At 44.7% G+C, this 27292-nt stretch overlaps 1 long non-coding RNA gene across 1 annotated transcript; it reads right to left on the bottom strand.

The window, feature by feature from the left end:
* Positions 1–2304: 2304 nt before the first annotated feature.
* Positions 2305–5654, bottom strand: LOC119268147. Its single transcript, XR_005132946.1, has 2 exons — positions 5010–5654; positions 2305–4540 (listed from the first exon to the last, which is right to left on the bottom strand). It is a non-coding gene; the product is annotated as an uncharacterized LOC119268147 (long non-coding RNA).
* Positions 5655–27292: the final 21638 nt, after the last annotated feature.

Raw genomic sequence — 27292 nt, 5'->3', positions numbered from 1 at the left:
TCAATGTATTGTGCCCTGAAGAATTCAACAAATCCAGTCGCCTTGAGAATGCAAAGGAAATTTGGGATACTTTGGTTGATATGCATGAAGGTACCGAGTCCGTCAAGGAATCCAAGTTGGATGTGTTTCAAAGTCAACTTGACAAATTCAAGACGCAGGATGGTGAAGGAGTCACTGAGATGTACTCTAGGTTGCTCTCATCACAAAGGAGATTGCCAGCTTAGGAAGTGAAGAGATGACCGACAAATTCATCATCAAGAAGATCCTAAGAGGCTTGGACGGAAAATATGATACCGTGTGCACCTTGATCCAAATGTGACCAATTACAAAGATCTCAAGCCCACGCAAGTCATTGGTAGAATTGTTGCTCATGAGATGTCACTCAAGGATAAGGAAGAGCTCCACAACAAGTCAAGTGTTGCTTACAAAGCTTTAGGTGATGCTCCTACAACATCAAGTGAGAAGCATGTCTCCAATGAAGAATTGAGCATAATAGTGAAGAACTCCAACATGTTCTACAAGAATAGAAGCAAAGAGAGAAGCTCCAAGTCAAGGTCCTACAATGACAAAAGATCTTCTACTCGTGATCATAATTCCTACAATTGTGGAAGACCCAGACACTACTCCAATGAGTGTATGGCTCCTACAAGAAAAGAGAAGATTCCCCAAAGAGGAGGAGTAAAAGAGATGAATCGCCTCCAAGAGAGAGAAGGAGTAGAGATGATTGTTATGAACGAAGACCCTCTCGTAGAACCAATGATTCGGAAAGGAAGGAGAAGTCATCAAAGAGCTAAACAAGACAAAGACATCAAGCTCACATTGGTGAATAGGTATCCGGTTCCAACTCTGACAACTACTCTGAGAGAATCTATCACTCTGACTCCGAATATACTCAAGATGAAGGTGTTGCCAGTCTTGCACTTGTGTCATCCAACTCCTACGACATATTTGACTCACCAAATGAAGGAATTGGAAGATGCTTAATGGCTAAAGGCCCTATGGTATCACCCTGAGTATGTTGATTTCGATAGTGATGAAGAGGATTTGCTAAGTTATGATGATTTACTTGTTAATGATGCTAGTGATGAAAACTATGATGAACTTGCTAGTAATCATGCTAATCAAGATGAAACGAGTGACAATGATAAGAAGGAGATTGAGCATATAACTAAAGTACTAAACACTCGTAAGTTAGCTCACGAAAGAACTCTACAGGATCATAGAGAGCTCCTAAGGACTCATGAGAAGCTATGCTTTGAGAAGATAAATTTAGAGAAAGAACATGAGTTTATGAAATCTATCAATGATGACCTTCGAAATAAGAGTTCCTCTTATCTTGCCAAATGTCTCCTCTTGTCTACTTATATGCCACAAGTAAAATCTAGCAATAAGAGCAAGAAAGATTCTTCCTCTAGTAGTAACAATAACCATGTTAAATCTAATATTGTTGCTTCTAGTAGTTCTCTTGATTCCACTAATGATTCTCTTAGCCAAGTTACACTTGAGCAAGAAAATAGCTTATTGCAGGGAATTACAGAGAAGGGTGTTTACAAGAGCCTTGCCGGGAGCAAGCAATTTGAGGAAATTGTATGCAAGAAAGGAAGGCACCGGAAGAATCAAGGTGTTAGTTTTGAACGAATATTCAATGCCAATGGAGTTGAGTGGGAAGAAGCACTACACCACCACACTGATGCAAGGACAGAAAAACTGCTGGGAGAAGTCACTTACAAGGGCAGGGTAACTGCCGGGAATGGTTTTCTCCCGGCAGATAGAACTGCCACAAGAACGGCTGCCGTGGATTCTAATTCCCGGCAGATAGAGATCTCCTGGAAGTTTATATGCCGTCATGTTCAGATGTCTCTCGACAGTTTCTATTCTACCGGTAGACCTGTTCTCCCGGCAGTTAATAGCTTTCCTGGCAGATAATGTGCCAGTGTTGCCGTATACCCAAATCAGTATGGTTATTACACTCTAGTATTGCATTTATTCATTTATTTCACACTTAGATGCACACTGACAAGGCATACATTCAAATAAAGTAGAAGGAATCTGCACAAATACTTCATATTCATATTATAAATTATGTTCATCAAACATTTACATGGGTACAATTTATGCAATTCACTGATTACACGTGAGGAATTGCATCATAATATAGCATCTGTAGTTTCAAGACATTCAAGCTGTACAAGATGGAGCAACCACAAAGGCTTGCAAAGTATTTTATGGGAGCTTAGATCAGATGGTTATGCCAATGTATCTTAACCAGTCTTCAGGGACATTTCCAACCTAGACAATAAGAGAAGAATTGAAAAGCACATGTATTATAAAACATTATCTGCATTACACTAATTTACAACACTCAAAGAATCTATTGAGTGCGCCATTCCCACTTTTATAAGATGTCTACATCATCAAGAAATTTTCTAATCAAATTTCCTTTCAAGGCATTGAGCAAATATTCAAGTTAATAGGAAACTAAAACACGTCAGGATTTTTAGGCCTTTGCACACAAATTAAGCACATCTAGTTGACCACAATTACATCGTGTGCTTAGCTCCGATATCAATTTTAGTTTCCTGTATGTGATTCCATAAAACGCCATCCAAAACCTGCACATATATAGGACAAAGTAGGAAGTGATTACAGGAAGCTACATGCACAACTCGTATGAATTTTTTACATCATCGGATCTTGTGTTTTGGTATAAACACACAAAGACTGTAGTGCAAGATACTCCCTCCGTCCTAAATTAGTTGTCTTAGATTTATCTGGATACGGATGTGTCTAACACTAAAACGTGTCCAACTTGAGACAACTAATCTGGGATGGAGGTTGTATGAAATAGTTTCATCCCATGGAAAAACAGCAAAATGCAAACATTTTTCCAGCACGAACATGACAGAAGTATAGAAACTAAAATGCTAATGTTACATTGAAGTAGTTTACAACAATCTTACTAGTCTTTGGGCTCCAAATGACATGTGTCAATTTTCTTATCCATTGGACTAGCACTGTCTACAAAAAAATAGAACAGGTTAAATGTCACAAAGATGGTGTTGTTTCCAGTCTTATATGGACCATCAGTTGGCAAACATATATGCAGAACACTTATTTAATCACAAATTTAGTGGTAGGAGACACATGCAATAAAAAATATGAGTAGCTGACAGAACACCTATTTCTACTAGCATGATTTCAGACTTCCAGTGTGCATCTATAGCAATATTCCTGTTGTGTACTGGATCAAGAATGCGATGCCATTTTGCTTGCATCAAAGGAAAGAAGAGTACTGGATCAAGGAAAAGGAAATATTGGACTATGCGTAGGAATATAAGAAGGCATCACCTATGCTCTTCATATATGGATCTACGGCAGGTAGACTAAGATAATCTTTCAAGTACTAACCCAATAACAAAAGGCTAAGCTTCAGAATACATAGGACATGCAAAAGCTTAGTTACAGAACATGCATACACTGGACATGTAAAAGCTTCCACTAATTGTATGCATAAAAAGGCTAAGCACATTCAGGACATGCATACACAGGTCAAGCAAAAGCTTAGTTTGTATGTTTGCTGCAGTTTCATTTGCATTAAGCATATAAGGAACCAAATGCTAAATGAAGTTTCAATATTCTGAAATAGCAGCAAGAATGTATCCAAAAGCAAATACTAAATCCAAGATTATTACCTCCTTAGCTTTCTTGTGCTCACGTTGCTGCTTTTCCAACTTAGATTCTACTTCTAGCTCCATACATCGAAGCAAGGACTTTTAAGCAATCAACCATAATAGTCATTGTTAAATGGAAGATCTCTTCAACATAAATAAACTTGGGCTATTGGATGGCAAAGATACTACTAGTGCAGTCTAGGGAATATGTTTGATAGCTAGTCATTATATTCACAGCTGTAGTGTCATAAACTTAAAAATTGTTGAACTCATTTTAGTTACTGCTCTGAAGAAAACGGGAGAGAAATATCATCTGTCAAATGTTTCAGCATGTAATGGTTTCAGTTTTTTCAAAACTTGCTAAACTCATTTTAGTTACTATTTTGAATAAAACGAGAGAGAAATATCACCTGTCAAATGTTTCAGCATGTAATGGTTTCAGTTTTTTTCACAATGCGAATTAGACACTTCTAAAGCATATGCTCGAGACTAAAAAAATCAACTCCCGTATGGTACGGGAATATATGGACTTTAATCCGAAACTAGAACCTGTAGATCTGAACAAGCAGGGTCTAGAGTTTGTGCACAAACAGACCTGCAAAAGTATGGTATGTTAAAACTCCTATAAACGTATTGGGCATTGCAGTTCTAGGAAAAATTATAAACTAGAGTATCACTTCATCAAACAACTTCGGTAATCAACCAATAGCAAAATTAAGGCATGGGAAATATGTCATGTGAAACTGAAGTTGAAATAGCAAAACTTGAGATTGGCATGGGAAGTAAGTACTGGCGATTGGCATGATGGCAAGTAACATATGTTCCTTCAAAAGGCCAAACCTTGACACAATTTAATTGTACCCCATGATCTGCAAAAGGGACCAACACAAGCACAAAAGTAAAGTTATCAACTTGAGCAGATGAACCTGCATATGGATACACTTTGGAATAAATAAAACAAACTACATGTGGAAATAACACATAACAGAGAATTGCAAGCTGTACAATGATTTATCCTGCTTCAGAAATAATCCTACTATATATCAAAAGTAATCATTGAAAACTTTTAAAATCCAGAAGGCACAACTTACAGAGATGAAGAAATAAAATGTATGAGTTGCTAAACTTTAGCACCTTCATTCCAATATGCAAGTACAGCCGATGAAAAAATAACAAGTACATGTAAACTTGTATAGTATTGATAAAACTAACTACACAAGATCCTTCAAGCACTTGGGTCAAACAATTGATATGCATCCAAACTCGGATCACACATCAGCACAAAAGCTCACGAAAGACAAAGGCAATCTGGATTATCTACTAAAAGAGAGGAAATACCAAGACGGGTTTGCTGATCTGAGTACTCGAGACTGTCGGCATCTTTTGATTCCAGGTCACTCGCTCCTGTGCCGCTCGGTGGGCAGCGGCGGCGGACACCCAAAGCGTGTGCCCGCGTCCATCTCAACAAATCCAAACCCCCGCCCCTCCTTGTTGGCTTCATGCTTTGCTCGGGCCGCCTGGATCTGGAGCTGTGCCCCGCGCCCCGTTGGCCGCCTCTCACGCAAGTCCATCGCCGGATCTGGGGCCGCGCAACCGTGGCCTTCCATCCCACATCCCCACGGCAGATCCGTAGTGTGGGAAACACCTCCGGCCTCCTCCACCCATCGCGCCTCCCTCCATTTCCCTCCTACAAGCCACTCCTTCAAGTTCCCGTGCGCACAACGTGCACCTCGACGATAACTCGCCATGAGTGCTATGGCCCTTGCTCTTGCTCCCCCGCCCCCATGTGCCAGCAGAAGAGACAGTAGCCGGGGAGGGGTCGGGCACTGCGGTGGGATGCTGGGGGCTGGCGTACGGTGGTCGGGTGTGGCGGAAGGTGCTCGGCGGCGGAGGTGGTTGGGGTGGAAACTAGGGCAGGTGGGATTTGGGGGAGGTCGCGATTTGGGTCAGGCCGCCAATTGGGGGTAAACCATTGAGTGAACAGTTCCGGGCTTCCGCGCGCTATCACACGCCAGGGCACGCTTCGGGCCCAATTCTTTCGGTCGTGCGCCATAAACGCGGTCCCCGGCAGATAATGGGTCGGGCTTTAGTTGCGCCGACAGATACAATGAAACGAAAAGTAGTCATTACTCCCGGCAGTGTATCTTCCCTTGTTTGTTTAGTTCTACTGGCAGTTCATTTGCCTTTATGTACTTTTGCCGGCAGTTATACGATCCCTGGCAGATAATAGGGAAAATTTTATTTTTGCCACTCTAGAATTTGCATATTTTCCTTATGCCACTCTAGATTTTGACATTTCACTTTTGCCACTCTTAGTTTTTGACAATTATCTGAATTGCCATTCCGGTGGCAAAAGCAAAATTTTTGGAGTGGTAATTGTGATACATTTCAAAAGCTAAGAGTGGCAAAAATGATATAAAATTATTCTGCTTTTGCCACAAAATGGCAATTGTGATAATTGTCAAAAGCTAAGAGTGGCGAAAGTGAAATGTCAAAATCTAGAATGGTATAAGGAAAATTGGCAAAATCTAGAGTGGCAAAAACAAAATTTTCCCCAGATAATATGCCTTTGTCCGTGTATTTCTCCCGACAGTTAACTGCCCCCAATTAAGTGTTGTGGTGTAGTGAAGGTCAATACCCCAAGACGAAGTTTGTTCCTCAACAAGAGATGTATGACCCAACTTCTTTCAAGGGAACACGAGCTCAAGACGGTCTTCCACCACTAGACCACAAGCTAAAAGGCAAGGACAAGCTTCAAGAAGAGATTGACTCATTTGAAGAAGCTCCTAAGGCCATGTTCAAGTGGGTTCCCAAGACTACGTCAATCTTTACATCATCAAGTAGAATACAACTCCAATGATTCCCATCAAATTGATGTGGATCCCAAAGAAGAATAAATAGAGCGTTCTTGATGGTGACTCCGCCAACATACTTCACTCATATTCATTCTGGCGAGCAGCTGTGCAAATAACTTTCATATCTTGCACTAGTTCATGGAGTCACAAACCCTCTTGTTGGTAAGATAAGGGACAAGGTAACTTAATGCTTTCATGGAAATCATCATATGTGCAATTCACTCTATGTCTATGGATATCTATGTATGTTCCTCGTGGGACTAACCCATATAGGTATTGAAAGTGCAACACTCCAATGGGTTGCTCCAAAACATCTACATCAACACTGAGCATCCACATCTTCACTATCTACATGAAGCCATCATTAACAAAACCGAAGGTTAGTTCATCCCTCTTAGGGGGGATATCACATCTAGGGGGAGCTTTGCTCTAAGAATTGAGCAAAAGCAAATCTAATGGAGTAAACACGTCAATGCTTTACGTAAAAGTGGTAACCCCATTTGTGCTTAAACGATGAGTATGACCTACGATCAAATGTTCTCATTTGACTCCTAAGTCAATAAATACTCATATATAGATGACCTAGTCATCGCCAATAGCTTGATAGATGCTAGAATTGTTTGTGCATGCTTTGTTACATATTTCATTTGCTATCTTATTGTGTGAGCATGTTGGTTGCATAATTTCTCCATTTGAGGACATCCATTTGTTGTTTTGATTGTCTTGCTTTTTATTGGCCAAGTGAATGGACAAGAATGCCTAAGAACCTTCTCTAGCCATCTATGCTTTTTATCTTCTCAAACTCTATTCATGATACATCACAAAAATTGAACAAGCCTTTTTCGAACCTTTCGGGTGAGGAGCACTCGGAGCCACCGATCCGTCAAGGGAAGCCTTACAAAACCTTCTTGTGAATTTTGGTCAGACCAACACACTCATATTCGGTCCCACCGATACCACTAGATCGATCTATGTTTTCATCTGGTGCTACCGATTAGAATGACTCGGTCTCACTGAGTTGCAGTAACTGCGCACAGTTATGCATATCGGTGCCACCGAGACATTTCATTCGGTGCCACCGACAACATAGGGTATATATACTCCGTGACTTGTTTGGTTGAAAATTCCTTCAAACCTCTCGAGCCCGTGCCCCTTTGCTGCCGCCCCTTAGTCTCGGAATCGTCGCCGTCAACGCCTATGTGCCTCCACCGCAAGTCTCCGCCGCTGTTGCCGCCGTAGTGATTCATCACCAAGTTAGGGTATGATTCAACCACTTTGTGCCTATTCCCCTTTCCGATTCATTGCACAAAGTTTTTGCCTGCTTTCTTTCCACATGTGAAAACATTCTATCCAGCAAAAAGTTCCTTTAGATTAGATTCGATGAAAAATCTTAGGGTTAGGTTTCCGCCGAGCTCATCTCGGACCGACCGAAATGAAGTTTTTGGTTCCACCGATTGGCCCTGGCCATTGCACTAAGTACAACTCGGTTCGACCGAAGCGTACTGATCGGCGAGACTGAAAGCAAAGCCTTAGTGAAACTGTAGCATCTCGGAGTCACCGAACTACAACTCGGTCTGACCGATGTTGTATGTGTAGACTCTGTTAAGTGCCTTGGTGTCACCGAGATTGTCATATCGGTAGCTCCAAAATGCTTTCTACAAAAAACTAAAACTAAGATTTTGACTCATTTTTTTTTGCAAAACAAGATTCTTTTTGTGATGCTCATCCACTCTGCAAATACCTATCTATTCACAGGGTAAGTTTACAAAGGTGTTTGAAACAAGTGATAGCTAGAACAGGTCAGAGGAGCAACTCAGTCTCAGTGAGGGTACAAGCCCTAGTGGAAGCTGTGATGAGGGTAGTAAAAGCACTCCTAGCAATCTACCGAAAGCTCCTACTAGACAGAGAAAGAAAAGAACCTTAGATAGTGAGGATGAACACTTTGTGGTTGAAGAGGAAGTAACCTCGAAGAAGAAATTGTTGAAGGAGTATGATGCAGCTGCTGCCACCGAGCGAGGTCTTTTGAAGAAAGCTCCTACAAAGAGAGCTCCTATGACAAAGGCCAGAAAGTCGGTTGTTACTCAAGAAACAATGAAGTTCACACTTGAACAGTCTGATGATGAGGCTACTAGAGGAAAGAAGAAGAAAAGAGCCAAAACAATTACTGCTACAGTGCTTGTCAAACCTTCCATATGAGGAGGAAGAGGAACAAGAGGAAGAGGTACCTGCGGCTCCCCCTGCAAAGACTCAGAAGCTCATAGGTGATGCCATGAAGTCTGCTGGTGCACCCTGCAAGCCCAAGCCCAAAGCTCCGCCGTTGCACCCAAAGCCACAGCTCCAAAGAGATCCACTAGAAACATCCCAAATACTGATAAGAACAAGGCCCCAGTGCCAGAGATTCAAGAAGATGAGGAGCCCCAAGTTCTCACAAAATTGAGGCCCAAGATTCCAAACCACGATGATGGACATCTAGTGGCTGAGAACATGAAGTTGAGGAAGGATAATGGACTGAGACTATGGAGGACAACTGGTCCCTATGATACAAGGAGAAGAACTGCTGTTGATTATCGTCTCCACACCAAAGAACAGTAAGACTTCTATGACACAGTTTTGCTTGACAATAAGCCTATTGAGGGTGTCCTGGATTAAGGGGTCCTCAGGAGTCCGGGCCGTGTAATATGGGCCGGACTGATGGGCCGTGAAGATACAAAGTAGAAGGCCTTCCCTCGTGTCCGGATGTGACTCTCCTTTGCGTGGATGGCAAGATTGGCGTCTGAATATCTAATTTCCTTCTTTTGTAAACCAACTTGGTGCAACCCTAGGCCCCTCCAGTGTCTATATAAACCAGGGAGTTTAGTTTGTAGAGGCAATCAGAATCCATATAGGCTAGACAGTTAGGGTTTATCCATTACGATGTCGAGGTAGATCACCTCTTGTAACCCCTATACCCATCAAAGTCAATCAAGCACAAGTAGGGTTTTACCTCCATCGAGAGGGCCCGAACCTAGGTAAACATCGTGTCCCCTTTTTCTCCTATTATCTTCGATCCTCAGACGCATAGTTTGGGACCCCCTTCCCGAGATCGGTCGGTTTTTACACCGACATTGGTGCTTTCATTGAGAGTTCCTCTATATCATCGATGGAAGGAAAGATGGATCACCTTGTCATTAATGACAACATCACCTCTGGAAGGACCCTGGCTCCAGGACAGGTCCTCCAGCTTGGCAGCTTCACCATGGGCGCCTGCTTGGCCGTTAAGCCAAAAGCAGCCCCCACGATCGCCAAGCATCACCTCCGCATCATCCTCGAACAATCCGAGAAGATGGATTTGGCAGATGTCTCGTCCTTCAATGAACTGCTAGATCGCATCGCCGCCCTAGGAGTCGCAACAGATTTGGACTGTATTGGGCTTAAACCCGATCAGATGGAAATCAAGTCCCCACCGATCACCCATCTGGTAGCGGTCGTGGAGGAGCAAGCTGAGAGTACTTCTCCCCCCATGTTAACAACAAGCTATGTTCGGATTTCTGAGCCCTACGTGCCAGATACCCATCTTCGGGAAGAGACTGTATGTCCTCTGAACATGGAATTAGGCGTCAAGCCCGAAAGTCTCTAGGACACTCCGGATCCTGGACTAGTGATCTCGGAGATTCTTCAAGCTCCAAATCTAATGGCGGGTCAGGGTTCGGATTTTAACCTGCCCAACCACCACAAGCAATATTACCCAAGCAATTCAGGTCCTCCAGACGTATGTGACCTAATGTACATACGACAACAGCCTCAGGAAACGGCACATCACTTCTGGGCTAGGTTCCACCTTGTTAAAAACAAAATTAAAGATTGCTGCGACGATGATGCGGTTTCCGTTTTTTTCCGCAACTATACGGACGAGGGAATCCTCAATGCCCTCAACCGCCGCCGCATACTACACTTCACAAATTTGGCACACATAGTACAAAAATACTGCGCAACGGAAAGCGCTTGGAAAGCCTAGACAGCCCGATGGGATCCTCCTACCTTTAAGCAGCCCGCCGGACAGACAAAAAGGATGCACCCATATAGGCCACCAAATCATCACCTCATTGAAAAGAGAATCATATCATTCACAGGACATAGAACTATCCTTGATGAACTGCTCGACAAGCCCTGTCAGATACACACTACATCGAATACTGAACCAACACATAACCTTCGGGCATGTTGGGTGCTCCAGCAAGTGGCTAAGAGCGGCGAGTCAACCAAGTAGCTGCAATACATCCTTGGAACGATACGGCAATAACTTTTACTACTGACGACGAACCAAGGGCCAGATCAGTCCGAGCACCTGTCGCCTTGGTATTAAACCCAATTGTGGATGGTTTTAGGCTCACTAAGGTGCTCATGGACAGCGGTAGCGGACTAAACCTCATCTACGGGGACACGCTCAATAAAATGCAAATGGACAAGAGTCGCATCGAGCAAAGCAGTACCACCTTTCGAGGAATTATCCCCAGTCGAGAAGCATGATGCTCGGAGAAACTCAAACTTGATGTAGTATTCGGCACACTGGAGAACTGCAGGTCAGAAGAGTTACTCTTCCATGTGGCACCTTTCTACAACGGATATCACGCCCTGTTGGGGCGTGACGCCTTCACACGCTTTCAAGCAATACCCCATTACGGGTACATGAAGCTCAAAATGCCATGGCCCAAAGGAATTATCACCATCACCAGTGATCCGAACATAGCACTCTGCACCGAAAACAAAACTGCATCCTTGGCCCTCGAGGCACTATCTGAGGCCCTCGCGGCCGAGGAGTTAACCACTCTGCGGTCCAGAGTGGACAAGGATGATGTAATCCTCGATAAGAGGCCCAAGTCCACTTGTTTCAAACCAGCAGACGAAATAGTTAAATTTCAAGTGCACCTGACAGATCCTAACAAGACAGCCTCCATTGGAGCACATCTGGATCCGACGGTCGACGTCACCTTGCGAGTGTTCTTGTGCGAAAATTGGGACATCTTTGCCTGGCATCCTTCGGATATGCCAGGAATCCCACGAAGACTGGCCGAACAAAGCCTCAACGTAATAAAGAGGTTCAAACCAGTCAAGCAAATGCTGCGACGATTTTTCGAACCCAATCGACAAGCTATGGTGGAGGAGCTAGCCAAGCTACTTGAAGTCGGGTTCATTAGAGAGATCAATCATGCAGACTGGCTGGCAAACATGGTCATGGTGCCAAAGAAGGATAAATCATGGCGCCTTTGTGTAAATTTCAAGGACCTCAATAAGGATTTCCCTAAGGACCCCTTCCCACTGCCCCGCATTGATCAAATCATTGACGCAACTGCAGGACATGACTCATTGTGTTTCATCGATGCATACTCCAGATACCATCAAATTAAGATGAAGGAGTCCGACCAGGCCGCAACAACATTCATTACCCCCTATGGGCCTTTCTGCTTCAACACTATGCTCTTTAGGCTCAAAAACGCAGGTGCCACTTACCAACGCATGATTCAAACATGTCTAGAAAAGAAAATTGGCAAGACAGTGGTGGCATACGTAGATGATGTCATCATCAAGACTAAACATGTCGAATCATTGGTTGACGATCTATGACTCACATTTGACAACCTCCGAACATATGACATATGGCTCAATCTGGAAAATTTTGTCTTCGGCGTCCCAGCCGGAAAACTACTCGGGTTCATCATTTCCAATAGAGGAATTGAAGCGAACCCAGCAAAAATCTGAGCCTTGTCACAATTGGCAATGCCAACAGACTTAAAGCAAATCCAAAAATTGGCCGTTTTATCTCTAAGTTACGAGAAAAGGCGCTACCGCTTTATCGACTACTCCGACACACCGATCACTTTGAGTGGACGGACACGGCTACAACCAGATTGGAAGAAATATAAACTTTGTTAGCAAGCAACCCAACCTTGCCGCACCAAGTGTTGGTGAACCAATGTTGCTCTACATATGTGCGACTCACCAGGTAGTGAGTGATGTACTTGTCGTCGAACGACAGGAGCAGGGACATAAATTCCCTCTCCAGAAACCAGTGTACTATGTATCGACGGTTCTAACACCATGCAAATATCGATACCCACACTATCAAAAGATAGCGTATGCGGTCTGGATGGCATCCCGGAAGCCGCGGCACTACTTTCAAGAGTGTTCGATCATGGTGACTTCTGAAGTTCCACTCGATGACATCATAAACAATCGGGACGCCACCGGTCGCATTGCCAAATGGGCAATCGAGCTCTCACCATTTGAAATAACATACAAGCCACGTCATGCTATTAAATCTCAGGTGTTGGCCAACTTTATCACCGAATGGACAGAAGTCGAGCTCGCTAAAGAGTACAATACATACTCTAACTAGGTGATGTACTTCGACGGCTCTAAAATGTTATCCGGATTGGGGGCCGGTGTCATCCTAGCATCCCCTACAGGGGACACAGTTCGTTACGTGTTACGAATCATGTATGCAGACTCCAACAGTGTAGCCGAATATGAGGCACTATTGCATGGTCTCCGAATGGCTATTTCTATGGGTATACAACGCCTCGAGGTGCATGGGGACTCGAACCTCTCAATATCCCAAATAAATGGAGATTTCGATGCAAAAGATCCAATGATGGTGGCATACCGCAATGCTGTACTCGAAATATCAGCTCGGTTCGAGGGGCTCGAGTTTCATCCTGTCGCTCGAGACAGTAATCAGGCAGCGAACATCCTTGCTCGAATGGGAGCTAAACGCGACCCCGTCCCACCTAACACCTTTGTGGAAAGGCTCTTCAAGCCATCCATGGTATGGCAGGGCGAGAGCGGTAATACCAGTCCTGAGCCAATCATACCCTCAGATGCCGAACACAATCTTGATATCATCGGGGGCTCGGACACCAAAATGACACCTTCCGCCAATGTAATCATGGTTGTCATTGCTCCATGGACTAAACCCTTCCTAGCCTACCTTAATAGGTAGGAGCTCCCTGATGACCAGAATGAGGCCCATCGCATAGTCTAACACTTGAAAGCCTACAAAGTTCATCAAGGAGAACTCTACAAGAAAAGTACTACTGGAATTCTTCAAAGATGTATCTCCGAAGAAGAGGGGTGGCAGCTCTTGGCCGAAATACATGCTAGTCTCGGTCGCCACCACGCCGCAGCTCGTAAGTAAGGCCTTTCATACAGGTTTCTTCTGGCCCACCGCCCGAGCAGATGCCCAGGCCCTTGTACAATGTTGTGTCCACTTCGGGGTCTCACTACTAGGGAAAAGCCTATACACCGAATCTTATCAGCAGCGCGCTTTAAAATAAGGCGCTGCTGCTAATTAGCCGTAGCGAGCTCAAGAATAACTCGCTGCTGAAATAAATATAGTAGTAGCGCGCCAGCTAAAAGACGCGCTACTGCTATAATTCCCACGAGGCCGCCGCGAGGCTAGCTATAGCAGCAACGCGTTATAACGAAGGGCACTACTGCTACGTAGCATAGTAGCAGCGCATTTTGCCAATAAGCGCTACTGATAAGTTTACTAAAAAACATTTAGTCCCACCTCGCTCCGTGAAGAGAGTTTCTACCACCTTAAATATGTTACTTCTCAAACTTTGACAAGCACTTGGTCTTCATCGAACTCTATGTGTAGAATTTGTGGCTGCAATATGAGTCTTCACTTGTTCCTAAACCGGTGAGGACTCATATTGACAAATCAGATTGTACACAAAAAGATCGTTGATGATCAATGTATTTTTACATGCTGACACATAGCAGTAGCGCTTCTTTGTGAAAGGCGCTGCTGCTAGGTAGTTTAGCAGTAGCGTCTTTCGCTATAGCGCGCTACTGCTAAGCCATTCCATCTCCCACCCCATCTCCTCTATCCGATCCACTCACAGTCACACACTCACTGGATCCCTCTTTATCCCCCGTGCCGGTCCTCCCCCGTCGCCCCTCCCCCCTCTGCGCCGTCGTCACCTCCTCCTCCTTGCTGGACTCGGTACCGGCCTCCTCCTCCGTCCTCGCTCTCCACTCGCTGCTGGCCGGCCCCTCCTCGCTCCGCCTTCCTCCTCCGTCCTCCCTCCAATGGCCGCTGACCGGCCCCTCCTCCTCCTTGCTGGACTCGGCACCGGCCTCCTCCTCCGTCCTCCCTACATTTTGATTTAGCTGATTTAGTAGGCTAGTTGATTTAGAACATTTTGATTTAGTTGATTTAGTAGGCTAGTTGATTTAGGTGATTTGGAACATTTTGATTTAGTTGATTTAGTAGGCTAGTTCATTTAGTTGATTTAGAACATTTTGATTTAGTTGATTTAGTAGGCTAGTTCATTTAGTTGATTTAGAACATTTTGATTTAGTTGATTTAGTAGGCTAGTTCATTTAGTTGATTTAGTATGCACCATTTTCATTTAGTTGATTTAGAACATTTTCATTTAGTTGATTTAGAACATTTTCATTTAGTTGATTTAGTTACTTTTTGGCAAAATGTAGGTGGTACCTTGTCATCTAATATGTTACTAGATCTTAGGATTATAATTGTCCATCAAATTGCTTCTCATGGAAGAACCAAAAATATCTCATGCTACTTTTTTTCTTTCCTGTGAAGTGGATCGTTAATCCTTTGCTCATATTGCTTTAGGAAAAATGGCGCCACCACCACCACCACTATGTCGACTGTGCAAGTCAAGGTGCGCCAGCAGCCTTGCAACTGGCAAGCTGTTCAGCATCTACTTCCAGCTGGGTTTTCGTCATGCGGTGGTATGAAATTAGATGAAATGTAATAACTATTTTATTTTTAGTCTTGGCATTACTGCATTGTGTCATTTTGCTTATTTTACATAGATCGTCCCATGCAATGTGAGGTTGAAATTCAACAAGCTGACAGGAGACACTGTGACATTTCAGGCTCCTGGGGGGGCTGTACACTATGGAGGTCGAGAAGGACGCAGCATGTCGCAGATTGGAGGAGATGGATGGGCCCGTTTCGTCGCTCGCATGTGTCTTACTGGTGGTGAGTTGATCAGCTTCTCCTTCAGAGCAGAAAGACCCAAGCTGGTTGTCGTTTATCTCAACCTGGTGGAAGATGATGAAGATGACGAAGATGATGAAGATGATGAAGATAATGACGACCCACTCGATGAAGATGATGATGACCCACTTCATGAAGCCATCGTAGCTCAAAGAACAAGGCTGGGCGAGGAGGAGGTGTCCAACTTGTGGGACATAATTCCGCCACGTGCTGACTTTGTCAGGGTGCCATTCGTGACCCGCCTGACAAATACCATGGTTGATCGACATGATATGGTATGTTATACTTACAAATGCAAATTATCCGATGAAATACTTAGTGTACAGTCCAATGATATGGTATGTTGTGTGGAATCTAGTCGATGATATGTTTTAGTGTAGAGCTCGATCACATGCTTATTAGTGTAGAATCTAAGGAAACTATTAATAGTGTAGATAATCCATATGTACCTATTTGTGAGGCTATTTATTAATTGAAATGTTTTCTTATTCAGAAATTGGCAAAGAGCATATTTGTGAGTTATGGTATCGAGCCTGATGAAGAAGGCTCACCTGGACTACGCCTTACTGCAAGGGGCTCCGTCACAACCTGTACTTACCGCGTGGACACAAACTGTCGCACACACTTAAACTCGGTTGGGTGGAAGAAATTCCTCGATGGCAAGAATCTTCGTGTTGGACAGGCCATCCTAATTACTATCAGGAACACGAACCGCCTAGGCTTGCGGATGATGATTGTCTTCGATATCATCTAGAACTACATATGTGTGTGTGTCTATATCATCTAGAACTACATATGTGTGTGTGGCTATATCATCTAGAAATACATATGATGATCGTCGTTGATATCATCTAGAACTACATATGATGATCGCCGTTGATATGACCTTGTACTGCTTGAGGATGCATGTTGACTATGCATTAAATTGTTATCTAGTACTCCCTTTGTTCCAAATTACTCGTCGTGGTTTGAACTAAAACCACGACGAGTAATTTGGAACGAAGAGAGTACTACCCAGTAATGGTTTATGAATTTGATATCTACTAGCAGTACCTAGTATCTAGTATCTGAAAGGGAAACTGAAAGGGAAAGGGGTACGGGGGGAAATGATGAAAGATATAGCAGTAGTGAGGGACTGCGAAATCGCTACAGCTAAGTAATAGTAGCGCATTCACAAAAAGCGCTGCTGATATCGTCAACAGTAGTAGCGCGTGTAAGGACCGCGCTACTACTATAAGTTAGCTGTAGCGCCTTATTAGTAGCGCGGCCACCCGCGCTGCTGCTAGCCTCAAAACCCGCGCTACTACTAGGGTTTTCCCTAGTAGTGTCTGGGGGCTCAATATGGTCGGACCCCTTAAAGGGGAAGCCACCAGAAGAAATATTTACTGGTTATGGTGGATAAATTCACTAAGTGGATAGAGGCCAAACCAGTCAAAACAGCTAAGGCTAGGACGGTGATCGACTTTATATCCGACATTGTACACCGTTATGGTGTCCCGCACAACATTATTACTGATAATGGCTCTAACTTTACATTCGATGATGTAAAAAATTGGTGTGCTAACCTAAGCATTAAGCTTGATTGCGCCTTCGTATATCACCCTCAGACAAACAGTCAGGTCAAACGGGAAAATGGTCTAATAATGAGCGACATTAAACCCAGACTAGTGCGATCCCTACGGGAGTCAGATGAACACTTGGTCGAGGAACTTGATTCTGTACTCTGGGAACTGTGGACAACGCCCAATCACATGACCAGATACACTCCCTTCTTCATGGTGTACGGCACAGAGGCTATCTTACCCTGTGACATTATTCATGACTCGCCTCGAGTGTGCATGTATGAAGAGAGATAAGATGACCTTGATCGGCAGGACAACCTAGATGGCCTGGAGGAGGAGCGCGATGTTGCAAAAGCCCGTTCTGCATTCTATCAACAACAGGCTCGGAGATACCAAAGTAGAGAAGTGCGGGCCAAGACTTATAATGTCAGTGAACTCGTTTTACGCCTTCCGAAGAAGAAAAAGGGCAAACTCAAACCAAAATAGGAGGGTCCCTTCATTATCAATGAAGTTCTCATAGGAGGAGCCTACCGCCTTCGTAATGCATCGGATAATCGCCTCGAGCCAAATCCATGGAACGATGCTCGGCTCCGAAGATTCTATGCATAAGTCTGGTTATACTTCCTTTTCGTTCCTTTTCTCCTCTTCATTTATTTCTTGTTTTCTCGTTTCGGTCCGATTTCCATGATATGTTTGGATAAGCCGAACACTTGAGGGGTACGCATCCTTAAATGTATATATCCCACCATGACCGGGGGCTTCTTTAACCGAAGCTTACTATTATTTGGAGCCTGGAGCTCACAATATAAGTGTCGTTTGTTGATATACATCCTTTTTGCCATCATATGCACCTCTATGACTTAAGTTTTTGCCAAGCTGGGTTGCCTCACTCCTGTGTTTATGCACTACGTTCCCGATTGTTCAGCTATGGCATAAAGGGAGCATCTCTGTGATTGTTACAAATGAGTCACCTAGACATGTACCTCAGACGGGTGAAGGCGAAAGCTAGCGTTCTTAAGAGAATAAGTGGTCGGCAATCAAGCGACAAGATTGTTAAATTATGGTGATCCCTCTAACACTATGGGAAACTTTTCTCCTGTACTATGGACCAATGTTGAGGCATGCATAATTTCAGCATGCCAACCTAAGGAGAGGGACCCTTAACAGACGTATTTTCCTTGGAAGATGTTTCTTACATATGTAATATAACATACATCTTGAACTAAACTTTTTGTTTGTTCGAGCACAATGACCAGGTTGATTGGTTTTCAGACATAATACATACTTCTTTCATTTCAAAAAATTATTTGAAAACACTCCACCAATTTTTTGTATGGAGGTTAAAAGCAAAAGGCCTGCGGTGACAGAACTTTCACATGTTCGGATAAAGGTATAGGATGACTAATACAAACACCTATTCCTTATCTACGCCATCTATAAGACTGTCTAAATGGCAGTCCTCCTGTGAGTACTTCGCAGCAACCATTACTTGGTCATAAACCAACTTCACTGGAATTTCTTCCCCGTCTGGTCCCCGTGGTCCCACTCTGGCCATGTGATTTGGAACTTGCTTGGTGAAGCATGTTTTTACCATGGCCCAGGCTTCCCGTGTGCCTTCCCGACAAGCGGATGTCTTCCATAGCTTGACCGGCGCCGGGCACCCTTGAACAAGTTTGCCAAGAACTACACACTTTCTGGAGGGGTATCAGAGGGCCATAATGCCTTCACCATACTCTTCGTGGCTTTTCGGGCCCGAGTATGTACCATGGACAGTTCCTTCAGCACATCACCTTGAAATCGGCATACTTCCTGTTTCGGCCGCCAGTTAACTAACTTGCAGCAGCAGAATCATGACATTCCGAGCTATGGACTACATACGGGTACGTAGGGTGGTTTTAAATAAGAGAGGAAGACATACTGAACATGCCGCCTTTCAGCTTCTCATTTTCCTTCTGAGCGGCCAATAACTGATCCCTTAAGCTCTCTATCTCTTTGGATTGTTTGTATTTTTTCCCTCATGTTCATTCTTCCTGGATGCACTTATTGAGGCCTTTTTCGTTTCCGCCAATTTGGCGGTGACAACATTAAGCTGTGCCTGATTCGCTTCTAGCTCCTGAGATAGTGCGGTATTTCTGTCTTTGAGAACTTGCGGGTCATATCGATTTTAAATTGGTTTACCTTACCGCTTCAAGTCTCAGGGGCTACTGGCACATGGCTATTAAAAATTGCGTAAACTTTGACCTATATATCCTTCGTGAATAGATGAATAACTTCGGCAAGTCCATCTCGAGCAGCTCGGATATATGCATCCACCGAGCTGAGTGCGGTAAACTCTTGCTCGGAAAAGGCCGGAGTGCGCATAGCCTCCTTTAATCGATATTGATTCATCATGCTCTTCACTTCGGAATTCGTGACTGATACATTGTCTGAATCCTCTTGAGGAGGCGGAACCAGCGTTTCATTGGCTCTCATCCTAGTTGGCCAGTCTGGCGTCGGATTGGTGGACATTCGGCTAACTGGGCATTTTCCCACCGTCTGCCGCGTACTCCTCCTGTCATCAAGGATGAAAGGAGACATTTAACAATCCGTACTCACGCCTAGGCATGTCTTAAGCAAGCTTACCTCTTGGAAGACTGTGAGGCCTCTGTGGCACTCTCGGACCCTTTTTGTTTTGAATGACGGCCTTGCGTAGGGGCCGCCCTTGAGGGGGTACGGTCCCTAGAGCGCCGATCCTATTAGAATCCGGATCAGTATAAACAGATAAAAATGTAGAGAAGGATTTCCTTTTAAGAACCCTTCGAATACTCACGATACAGAAGGGATAGAGGTGGGGGTAGTTGGCGGTGATAGCCACTTCTGAGCCGTCAAGGCTCGCTTGATAAAATATCCCGTCGTCGAACTCTATATATATGCCCGGATCCTCGCGAAGGCTAGGGTCTTTATCACGATTATGATCCTCTGCCTGGGGAGTGGGACAGTGGACGTCCTCGGTCATCTTCCTCCATCACTGTTTGTGGCAACAAAGGGAAAGTTTTATTAGTGTCTGTAACGGCAAGAAAATAAGCACAGAAGATCGAAATCTTACCCATTCAATAGGGTTGTACATGGAATAACCCTCCAGCAGTTTAATCGGAGACAATCTTCTTTCTCGCCCTTATACTGCTCGTCCAGCATTGTGGCCAGTTCGGCTAGGGTATCTGGACCCTTCCATCTGTAATGGGTCGTGTTGTCTTCTCTGTTGTAACACCATAAGGGAGTTACTCTGGATTGGAGAGGCTGAACGCACCTCTTTATTGCAATCTCCATGACCTCAACTATCGACAGTTTGGTATGGGCTAGCAACCTGATCTTGCTAACCAACCTCTTTATCTCTGCACTATCCTCTTCCGTGGGACTTCGGGGATGCTAGTTGAGGCGCTTCTTTAAAGGAGAACTGGAAAATTCACAGAGGCCGCGCCGAACTGGGTCTGGCAGCAGGACGTCGTCCATAATGAACCATTCTGAAGACAACTGTGGGTATACCTCTTTAGGTGTTCCTATGAGGTATCCGGATCCGGCTATACGTCATACTTCGGCACCGCCCACTTAAAATATGGAACCTCCTCGATGACGGGGAATGAGGCAAAAGAACTTCCTCCATAATTCAAAATTGGCCTCAACACCTAAGAATAGCTCGCAGGGGGCAACAAAACCTGAGATGTGCAGAACCGAACCTGGGGTGAGGCAGTGTAGTTGGATGCCATAAAATTCCAATAACCCCCTGAGAAAGGGATGGATTAGAAATCCTAGACCCCGCAACAAGAATGAGACAAAGCACACCCTCTCCTCCTTATTAGGGTTGGGGAAGTTCTCAACCATCACATTGTTGCCGATTGAGGCCAAACCCGCTCGAACGGAGACTAGATCCATGAGGGAAAGATAGCCCTGCATTTGGAGTCGAGTCGGCTGGAGATGAGGCACGAAGTAACTCTGCCAATCACCCTCTTGAGGGCCATGAGGGTGCTAAGAGGAGCTTGAGGTACTGGCCATGATGGAAGGCTTTGCTCGTGGCTAAACTTGGCAGTTTTCCTTTTGTGTGATGTGAGATGGCATTTGGAGATCTACATCTCCTTATATAGATGCCATCCGAGCATGGTGAGGGGCTTATTCAAAAAAGCATGGACCGTTCATATTCACTCGGCATGCGGAAATCGAAGTGACAACAGGGAGGGAGCATAAGAGGCAAGAACATCGAGGTCACGACCGGACTGTCATTGGTCTGAAGTATAGTGACGAACCCGCCTTACAAAGCCGGAGACATATTATGGATGCTACGTCGTCACTGAAGGTCAGTTCGGGGGCTACTGAGGGAGTCCTGGATTAAGGGGTCCTCGTGAGTCTGGGCCGTGTAATATTGGCCGGACTGATGGGCGGTGAAGATACAAAGTAGAAGGCCTTCCCCCGTGTCCGGATGGGACTCTCCTTTGCGTTGACGGCAAGATTGCTGTCTGGATGTATAATTTCCTTCTTCTGTAAACCGACTTGGTGCAACCCTAGGCCCCTTCGGTGTCTATATAAACCTGGGGGGGGGGGTTTAATCTATCAAGGCAATCAGAATCCATATAGGCTAGACAGTTAGGGTTTAGCCATTACAATCTCGACGTAGATCAACTCTTGTAACCTCTATACCCATCAAAGTTAATCAAGTAGGAAGTAGGGTTTTACCTCCATTGAGAGGGCCCGAACCTGGGTATGGTGTCCCCTTTGTCTCCTGTTACCTTCGATCCTCAGAAGCATAGTTCGGGACCCCCTACCCGAGATCGACCGGTTTTGACACCGGCACCTATTGTGAGTGACATGAAGTGGGTGTTGGGGAACATTGCATGGAAAACAAAAAATTCTACGCACACGCAAGATCTATCCATGGAGATGCATATCTACGATAGGGGGGCATATTCATACCCTTTAAGATCGCTAAGGGAAGCGTTTACCAACGTGGTTGATGTAGTCGTACACCGTCTTGATCAAGTACCGAACATATGGCACTTGCGCGTTCAGCACACATTTAGCTCGATGACGTCCTCGCCTTCTTGATCCAGCAAGATGGGGGATGTAGTAGATGAGTTCTAGTAGCACGACGACATGGTGACGGTGGTGGTGAAGAGCAATGTCCGTAGGGCTTCACCAAGCACAACAAAAACTAGACGGAGGAGAAACTAGAGGGGACGGGGTTGTCGGCACACGGCTTGGTGAATCTTGATGTGTTCTGGGTGCTCGCCCTGCCCCTCTATTTGTAGGTTGAGCCATGGGGTCGTTTCTTGGAGAAAGATCCTCCTCAAAGTCGGTTTAGCCCCCAAGGCAAGAGTCTTTCTTAGACTCCAGGACTAGACGCCAGGGTCCTTGGCATGCTGGCGTCTGGCCCCTGGCCTCCGCAAAACTTCCTTTTGCGCCTTCTTAAAGCCCCGTGAGCTTTACCCCTTGGCCCAAATAAAGTGTTATCGCACCAGAACATTTCGATAAACATCCAAAACCCCTTCCGGTGAATTCCGGAAACCTTCCGGAGACCAAACATTGTTATCCCATATATCAATCTTTACCTCCAGGCCATTTTGGAGCTCCTCGTCATGTCTGTGATCTCATCCGGGACTCTGAACAACATTCAGTCACCAACATACATAACTCATATAATACTATATCATCAACGAACATTAAGCGTGCTGATCCTATGGGTTCGAGAATGATGTAGACATGACCGAGACGCTTCTGCGGTCAATAACCAATAGCAGGACATGGATGTCATATTGGTTCCTACATATTCGACGAAGATCTTTATCGATCAAACCTTTATGACAACATACATAGTTCCCTTTGTTTGTCGGAATGTTACTTGCCCGAGATTCGATCATCGGTATCTCCATACCTTGTTCAATCTGTTACTGACAAATCTCTTTACTCGTTCCGTAATACATCATCTTGTAACTAACTCCTTGGTCACTTTGCTTACAAGCTTCTTGTGATGATGTATTACCACTGGTATGCGTCCGTGCTATACACACGGTTTTTAACCCCTTTCCGCGACGGCATTTGGAACTGTCACCAAGTGAGTGTGGGCGATAGGGGGTCCTTCCCACACGACCCAGAAACCGTTGGGGATATGGAGCCATGATCCAGAGGCCTTGCAAAGTGTAATCATGTGCGATGCATCACACACTAAATTATTTCGCATGTGTGGGATCTATGATTAAACGTTTGTAATGACGCAGTGAAACCAACCAGTGTGTCGTAATGAACCATTTGGGAAACAGTATGTAAGGCACACGGGCCAACATATGAACAGTGTGCGATATGTGCCCAATCGCACATGTGTTTTCTACGGAACCCGTCTGCCATGCAAGATTCTATCACACACGTTTCCCAACAATTACCGTGTGTGATAATGTTATATCACAAACGGTTTAGGAGCTGCTTCGCACACATACAAGTACTGCAGACCGTTTGTGATTTGTTGTGTATCGCCGACGGTTGTGGCAAGAGTGACGTGGGCTTTTCGTTTCGGATCCCACATGTTTCCTAAAAAATAATGAGTGGGATAGTATTCTACATTGGGCACAGTTTACTCCGAGCTCTCGTGTGCGATACCGTGATATCACAAACAGTTCCGGAAACCCTACGCACACGTAGTACCGCTGCAAATCATTTGCGATCTATTGTGTATCACTGTAACACCCTCGATGCGGATATATCTCCCATGTGTCGGAGCACGATTTAGAGGCATAACCGCATTGAAGGCAATGTCGCAAAAGGGGTAATCTTTACACATCCCATGTACTGAATAAGAAAAGAGGTACATAGTTGGCTTACAATCGCCACTTCACACAATACATGAATAAATAATTACAACATACAGATACAATCAAGGTCTGACTACGGAACCAAAATAAAAGAAGACTACCCCTAATGCTACAGATCCCCGATCGCCCCAACTGGGCTCCACTACTGATCAACTGAAATGAAACAACACAATGAACAAGATCTTCATCGAGCTCCTCCTTGATCTTGGTTGCGTCACCTGCATGGTTTAATCGGCACCTGCAAACTAGTTTTGAGAGTAATCTGTGAGTCACGGGGACTCAGCAATCTCACACCCTCGCGATCAAGACTATTGAAGCTTATGGGTAGGTGAAAGGTATGAGGTGGAGCTGCAGCAAGCACTAGCATATATGGTGGCTAACATACGCAAATGAGAGCGAGAAGAGAAGGCAAAGAACGTTCGAGAACTAGAAGTGATCAAGAAGTGATCATGTAACTACTTACGTTCAAGCATAACTCCAACACCGTGTTCACTTCCCGGTCCCCGCCGAGAAGAGACCATCACGGCTACGCACACGGTTGATGCATTTTAATTAAGATAAGCTTCAGGTTTTCTACAACTAGACATTAACCAATTCCCATCTGCCCATAACCGCGGGCACGGCTTTCGAAAGTTCAAATCCCTGCAGGGGTGTCCCAACTTAGCCCATCACAAGCTCTCAAGCAGGGGGGTTCCTAAGTCGGGGAAGGCACTGATTACCAACTTGTAACACCCTTGATGCGGCTATATCTCCCACGTGTCGAAGCACGACTTAGAGGCATAACCGCATTGAAGGCAATGTTGCAAGAGGGGTAATCTTTACATATCCCATGTACTGAATAAGAAAAGAGGTATATAGTTGGCTTACAATCGCCACTTCACACAATACATGAATAAAGCATTACAACATACAGATACAATCAAGGTCCGACTACGGAACCAAAATAAAAGAAGACTACCCCTAATGCTACAGATCCCTGATCGCCCCAACTGGGCTCCACTACTGATCAACTGAAACGAAACAACACAATGAACAAGATCTTCATCGAGCTCCTCCTTGAGCTTGGTTGCGTCACCTGCATGGTTTCATCGGCACCTGCAAACTGGTTTTGAGAGTAATCTGTGAGTCACGGGGACTCAGCAATCTCACACCCTCGCGATCAAGACTATTTAAGCTTATGGGTAGGTAAAAGGTATGAGGTGGAGCTGCAGCAAGCACTAGCATATATGGTGGCTAACATACACAAATGAGAGCGAGAAGAGAAGGCAAAGCGCGTTCGAGAACTAGAAGTGATCAAGAAGTGATCCTATAACTACTTACGTTCAAGCATAACAACAACACTGTGTTCACTTCCCGGTCCCCGCCGAGAACAGACCATCACGGCTACGCACGCGGTTGATGCATTTTAATTAAGATAAGCTTCAGGTTTTCTACAACCGGACATTAACAAATTCCCATCTGCCCATAACCGCGAGCACGGCTTTCGAAAGTTCAAATCCCTGCAGGGGTGTCCCAACTTTGCCCATCACAAGCTCTCACGGTCAACGAAGGATATTCCTTCTCCCAGGAAGACCCGATCAGGCTCGTAATCCCGGTTAAAATACATTTCGACAATGGTAAAACAAGACCAGCAAAGCCGCCCGAATGTGCCGACAAATCCCGATAGGAGCTGTACATATCTCGTTCTTAGGGCACACTCAGATGAGACATCCTATGAGTAAAATCAACCCTCAAGTTGCCCCGAGGTGGCCCCACAGTCTACTCAGTTCGGACCAACACTCAGAGGAGCACTGGCCCGGGGTGTTAAAATAAATATGACCCTCGGGCTGGCCGACCCAAGGGAAAAAGGCTAGGTGGCAAATGGTAAAACCAATGTTGGGCCTTGCTGGAGGAGTTTTATTCAAAGCGAACTGTCAAGGGGTTCCCATTATAACCCAACCATTTAAGGAACACAAAATCAAGGAACATAACACCGGTATGACGGAAACTACGGCGGCAAGAGTGGAAAAAAACACCAGGCATAAGGCCGAGCCTTCCACCTTTACCAAGTATATATATGCATTAATTAAATGAGAGATATTGTGATATCCCAACAAATATCCATGTTCCGACAAGGAACAAACTCGAATCTTCACCTGCAACTAACAACGATATAAGAGGGGCTGAGCAAAGCGGTAACATAGCCAAACAACGATTTGCTAGGACAAGGTGGGTTAGAGGCTTGGCTTAGAAATATGGGAGGCATGATATAGCAAGTGGTAGGTATCATAGCATAGGCATAGCAAAAGAGCGAGCATCTAGCAAGCAAAGATAGAAGTGATTTCGAGGGTAATGGTCATCTTGCCTGCAAAGTTCTCCAAGAAGACGAAAGCTTGATCCTTGAAAACGTACTCAACAGGTCCTCGATCACAAACTCGTCTCATGGCTCTACCCAAGGCAAGAACACAAGCAAAGGAAACCACAATCAACCACGGTGCAATGCGCAAGCAACATGATGCAAAACATGGCATGATATGCGGGATGTGATATGCGATGCATATGCATGTTTCGGAAAAGAAAGATTGAACCTGGCCTCAACTTGGAAAACCAATAGTGCCACTGGAAAAATGAGTTGATTTCGGTCGAAATCGATATAAAGATCACCGGAATCGGATGCACAGATTGCAAATGGCAAGCAAAACAATAATGGCACCGATCTGCGAATAACAGCAAGAGGCCATCTAAATGCATCAAGAACAACAAGCTACTGCACTATAACAAAATAACAAAGCACATGGCAGGGATCCACTCAAGATGCTTGACAAAAGATGAACACTGAGCTACGGCTAATTCACTCAATAGCAGGCTCAAACAAGCATGGCAAAAGTGCAAAAGATAACAGGTTACAGATTTAGTGAAAATAACAACATGGCAGGATTTAACATCAGGAAGCAATGTTTAGAGCAAGGTAACAACATGCGACAGGAACATATCATGGCAAAGCAAGGCATGGCATGAAGCTACTCAAAGCATACAACAAAAGTCCCTTAGTGACCATAAGCCAAAAGGGATCAGAAAATACAATGGCAACCATGTGAACATAGCAACTTTCGTTAACAGATTCAGACTTAGTAGAAAATTGGAACATGGCAAAACAGATTCACGTAGGCATGTTTGGAACCATGTGAACTGCAATGAACAAGCCTAGAGAAAATGCAGATCTGGGGACTTAGTGAAAATATACCCTCGCGAAAAGTCAACAGGATCTCATGGTACGGGACGGTGCGGTGCAGATCTGAGGTAGCAGTGTTTGGATGGAGGGTGTGGTGGATCTGGTCCACCTTCTTCTCCGACGAGGCACGAACTCCGTTGACGCAGGAAC

This window comes from Triticum dicoccoides, chromosome 3A, assembly GCF_002162155.2.
Source record: "Triticum dicoccoides isolate Atlit2015 ecotype Zavitan chromosome 3A, WEW_v2.0, whole genome shotgun sequence".
NCBI classification, from domain to species: Eukaryota; Viridiplantae; Streptophyta; class Magnoliopsida; order Poales; family Poaceae; genus Triticum; species Triticum dicoccoides.
Note: the sequence above shows the minus strand (reverse complement) of the source record. Positions and strands in the feature narration are given on the sequence as shown.